Below are 6,327 nucleotides of genomic sequence, written 5' to 3' on the forward strand. Positions count from 1 at the left end.
CAGTGTGATATCAGACTGTCGTTATGACACCATCAGCTCATGGTGATATCACCAAGCTACAGTGACATCATAGCATTATGACATCGCATTTCCATTTTGCTGTCATAGACACATTGTGAATGTATATCCTATGATTTCATTCTATTTTAAATGTGGCATATCAGTTGGTATCAGAAACACATTGTGACCTCATAACCATTGTAACATTATAAACCCTGTGGGGCGTCATTACCAGTATGATATCACATTGTTGTTATGATATCTTTAGCTTATGGTGACATCACAAAATGACAATGACATTATACCATTTGCCATTATGTCATTGTGACATCATAGTCACATTATGAATGCCTAATCTGTGATTTCAATGTATTTGAAATGTGGCATGTGGGTTGATATCAGAAACTCATTGTAATGTCATAACGTTTGTGACATCAAAATCCCTTTGTGACATCAATTTGGCAATGTGACATCGCAATGGTAATGTGATGCTAATAAGGCACCATGATATCACAATGGTCATGAACTCACAATGGGTTTCTGATATCAACCGACATGCCACATTAGAAATAGAATCAAATAACATAAAGGGCAAACACCTGTCTATGATATCAGAATGACAATGTAATGTTACATTGCTATGATGTCATTGTAGTTTTACATGTCAAAATGAGCTGATGTTGTCATAATGGCAACATGATGTCACAATTATGACGATGTCAGAAAGGATTTTTTTAATATTTCAATGGTATGTCTGATGTCTGTTGTCATTAGTTCTCCATGAGGATATGGATCCAAAAAATATTCTGTGATGTCACAGAGGCCATGTGTGTTTGCAAAGGTGGTAAGAGGTCATAATAGCTTTGGAATGGGGATCACAATGGAAATGAGATGTCCCATTGGGTTTTTGATGAGGTCACAATGGTTTTGTAATGTCACAGTTTATAATATCAGAATGATATATCCAATTCAATTACTCATAATTCAATATGAAGATACCAGGTGATAGAAGAAGCTTCATAGTATGAGGTCATACTATGTGAAAACCCAATGGGACACTGGTTTCACAATGACAATGTGATGTCTCAACATCATGTTGTAATAATGTTTTGATGTCAAAATTGGTGACACCATACTGATGAGGAGGTTGCAATAGATTTGAGATGTCCCAAGGGGTTGGTGATGTCATAATGGCATGTGGGATCTCAATTGTCATTAACTCACCATGAGTATATGGGTTTGGGAAGGGATTCTGATGTCACCAAAGTATATGTAGTCAAAAAGGTGAAGAACTAACAGTTCTGAGATGTCACAAATTGACACAATGGTTATGATGTCCAGTGGTGTGATATCATAATGTTACACTGGATTTTAGATATTTCATGTCATATCTGAAATATGAAGTCAAACACAGATTTTCAACTCACAAAAGGCCTAAAATAATACAATGACATGTCACAAAATTATGAGGACAGGAGAGGTATTTGATGTCATAGTGGATTAGTGATATAACAAAGGCAATGTGCTATGACAAAGAGATTTTGATGTCACAAAGGTAATGAGTTCACAAAGGTTTCCTGATATCAACCCACATGACACATTTGAAATAGAATGAAATCAAAGAATAGGCATTCACAATGGGTCTATGACATCAAAGTGACATCAAACCAGCAATGTTTGATAGGATACGTACTCATTACCTTACTCATGTAACTGTAATCCCTCTGTACACTATATTTACAATAAAAAACGTACAGTAGAAAAAAAATAAAAAAATGGTATGGTGTCATTGGGGTTTGGTGTTATCACAATGAGATGATGGTTTCATGATGACAATGTGATTTCACAGTCGTAATTATTGCACAAAGTATTTGTGATGATACAATGCTATGTGTGATCACAATTTTCACTATGAGAATACGGGTACACAATGGGTCTGTGAGGCCACAGAGGTCATATGTTTTTTAAAGGTGCTAAGACTTCACAATTGCTTTGTGATGTCACAATGTGATTGTGAAGGCACAACAACAATGTGATGTCACAATGAGTTTGTGATGTCACAGTGGTGATGAGATCACAATGAGTTTGTGATGTCACTGTGAGTTTGTATTATTACAATGACATGTCTAAATTTAATTTTTACTAGTTCACAATGAGGATACAATTTCAAAGAAAGAATCTTAAGATCCAAAGATCATGAGTTTTTAGTCATAACTTGTGTGATATGCTGCCATTAGGATATTTTAGGCCTTTAGTAAGCTTATATTCTGTTTTCAAACTCATAACAATTCAGGTATGACATATGATATCAGAAATTGAAACTGACATTTTGAATATTGTGACCACATTGATAGACATCAAGACCATGTTGTCACATTGTGAACTCACAAATCTGTTAGGATTTCATCACATTTGTGCCAACACATGACTTTGGAGACAACACAGTCCCTTTGTGAACTCATACCTTCATTGTGAATTAATGATATTTGAGAATCGGCATGCCATTGTGACATTTCCAACCAATTGTGACAGCACAAACCTATTATAGTAAAAACACATTGTCATCTAATAGCCATTGTAGTAGCACAATCCCTTTGTGACCCTACATTTCCATAGTAATATCACTAATCCACTGTGAAATTCCAATCCTCTCTTACCCAATCCAGGTATGAAATGTGATACCCGAATCCAGTGTGACATTTAGATCATGGTGACATCACACTGATAGATAATATGAGAATTTGTCACATTCTGACAACACACACGTTAGGACTTCGTCACTTTTGAGACAACGCATGCCTTTGGAGACATCACAGTCCTTTTGTGAGCTCATATACTCATTGTGAGTTGACAATTGAGATCATATGTGTCATTTTGTTGTCACCAACCCATTGTGACATCACACACCTCTTGTAAACTCATCACTAGTGAGGCATCACCAATTGTGGTATCAAAACATTATTAAGTCATCATATGGCAGGATCACATTTCCATAGTGATATCACTGTTCCATTGTGTTTTCAATAAACTAGTATGTCTTCATAGCATTTTAGAAAATTCATGGCTTTTTATATTTGTCTTCTTCTGTGAACTCATATCCTCATTGTGAAGTAGTAGCAACTGAAATTGGGCATGTGATTATGAAATGTGACTTCACAAACTTTGATTTCATCACCAGTGTGACATCACAAACCCATTGTGGTCTTTCATAGATATTTGATATCACTATCACATTGTGACATCCCAAACTTATTAGGATCTCTTAGCACCTTTGAAAAAACACGTAGCCTTTGTGACATCACAGTCCCTTTGTGTAACTCTACCCTCATTATGAACTGACGATTGATATCAGACATGCCATTGTAACATCATGAACACATTGTGACAGCACCAGTGTGACATAACATTCTCATTATAACAGCATCAACTACTTTTGACATCAGAAAACTACAACAAGATAGTATTATGAGATCACATTGTCATTGTGATGTTATAGACAGATTGTGAATGCCTGTTTTTAATCTTTTTTGTTGTTGTAGTTGGTCATGGGAATTGAAATCTGGGCTTGCGTGCTGTCCCTGCTCTACAGCTCTAGGCGAGCACATTATCACTTGATCCACAGCACCACTTCTGGTTTTCTAGTGGTGTTTATTGGAGATAAGAGTCTCATGGACTTTCCAGCCTGAGGTGACTTTGAACTGCAATACTCAGATCTCAGCCTCCTGAGTAACTGGGATTACAGGCATGAGCCACCCGTGCCAGGCTTTTTCATTCTATTTAAAGTTTGACATGTGTGTTGATATCAGAAAAACAATGTGCCCTCATAACAGTTGTAACATCATAAATCAGCAGTGACATCAAATTGTCATTATGACACCATCAGCTCATTGTGACATCACCAAATGACAATGGCATCATAGCATGATAAATCACAGTGACATTGTTATGTCATAGACATAACAGTGTGAAGGCCTATTCTGTGAATTCATTCTATTTCAGAAACCCATTTGACCATATAACCATTGTGATATCACAATCCATTGTGACATCACATTGCCATTGTGACATCATTAACCTGCTGTGCCATCACAAACCAGTCCTGTCCTTATAAGTTTTGTGACATTGTCATATGTTAGGCTCTTTGTGAGCTCATAATCTGTTTTAAATCTCTTATTTCTGATATGACATGTGATATCAGAAATCCCCTGTGACATCATACTGCCAGATATCATGACCATTTTATCACATTGTGACATCACAAACCTGTGAGAAAGGCATCACATTTGTGATAACACATGCCTTTTGAGACATTACAGTCCCTTTTTGAACTCATATATTCATTGCCAATTAAAGACCATTGAGATCTGCCATGCCACTCTGACATCATGAACCCATTGTGACATCACAAACTTATTGTGACCTCATCACGAGAATGGCATCAACAACTAATTGTGGTATCAAAGCATTATTTTGACATGATATTGTGGTATTGCCATTGTGATATCACTGTCCCATTGTGTTTTTACAAACCTATATGGCCACATCACAACTTAGAAAATTCGTGGCCTTTGAGACTTCAAGCTCTTTCTGTGAACTCGTGTACTTATGACCTCTAAGGCAAGGAGACAAACCATGTGGTCACATTTAATATATAAAACAATTTACAATAGAAAGGGGACTGAGATTACCTTATCCTGGACTGGATACCCAGGTCCAAGATCAGCCTTGACCACCAAACCTGAGACCTCCAATGGGCAGCCCCACCCTTTCTTAATTGGTCTGCAAACCACCAGCCAAAAAATTATGATCTCTAAATCTCCAAACCTCAATGGGCAAGGCTTTTTACTTTTTCATTCCTCCCTCCTTCACTACAGTCCTGTCCTTCCTTACTGGTCTTTCTCTTTTTCCCTTCCACCACTTCCTTCTTCTCTTCAGGTCTCTCCACTCTCCACAGGCCTGCCCTACTCTGCCCCAGTTACCACTTGCCAACATTCTGCTCTCCCTCATCTTCCTCTCTTCTCAGGTTTTTTCCTTTCTGTTATCTCATCACTTTCTTCCATCCGGGTAGCTCCCATTTTTATCCCTGCTTCTAATGCTCTGAAAATGCAACCTATATATAGGTTGTACCCCTCCTCACTCCAAAGGGTCTACTGCCTAACAATTTTTAACCGTATCTTCCCAATCTGCCCAATGCTCAATCACTTCTTGACAGCTCACTAAGTGAGGCTTGACATCTCCACCTTTGGCAGCATTCCCCACATTCTCCCGTGGACCAGGGCAAGAATTTACAATGATTATCGACTCCCACAGATAATTTTGGCAACACTGGTTATTACAGTATCCTCATAGTGAATTAGAAGAAATTGAAGTTGCATATATCATTGTTATATAAAACTGGATGAGACATCACTAACGCATTGTGACCTCATCACTGCGGTGACATCACAAACTCATTGTGATACCATATTGCCATTGTGCCACCATGATCATATTGTGACATCCCAAACCTATTATGACCTCAGAAGCTTTAAAAGCTTGGCCTTTGTGTCGGCCCTTTGTGTACCCATATCCTCATTTTGAGCAAATTGAGATCAGACATGCCATTTTAACATGGCAAAACTTTTGTGACATCATCACCAGGGTAACATCACATTGTCATTATGACACCATCAGCCCATCGTTACGTCATAAAACAACAATGACTTCATAGCATTATGACATCACATGGTCATTGTGATGTCACATATACATTGGAATGCCTATTCTGTGATTTCATTCTATTTCAAATATGGCAGGTGGGTTGATAACAGAAATAGATTGTGATAACATAACCATTATGACATCACAATACCTTGATGACACCACATTGCCATTATGATATCACTAACCCACTGTGACATTACAAAACTGTCCTATCCTCATAAATGTTTTGACATGCTGCCAGTGTGATCACTAGCCTCTCTGAGCTCATTAATTGTTTAATTCATAATACATCAGGTATGACATGTGATATCAGAAATCCACTGTGACATCACGACCAATGTGACATCACATTGCCAGATGTCATGAACATTGAGTCACATTGTGACATCATAAACCTGTTAAGATTCATTACACTTGTGCCTACATATGCCTTTGGATACATCATTATCCCTTGTGAACTTATATATTCATTGTCAATTAGAGACCTAGCATGAGATGTGACATCACCATCCCATTGTGAAATCACAAATCTATATGACCTCATCACCTATATTGCATTACCTACTATTTGTGACTTCAAAACAATATTATTTCATGTAACGGTAACATTATATTGCCAATGGG

This window comes from Dipodomys spectabilis, unplaced genomic scaffold, assembly GCF_019054845.1.
Source record: "Dipodomys spectabilis isolate Male_0828 unplaced genomic scaffold, ASM1905484v1 ptg000031l, whole genome shotgun sequence".
Classification (NCBI taxonomy): Eukaryota; Metazoa; Chordata; class Mammalia; order Rodentia; family Heteromyidae; genus Dipodomys; species Dipodomys spectabilis.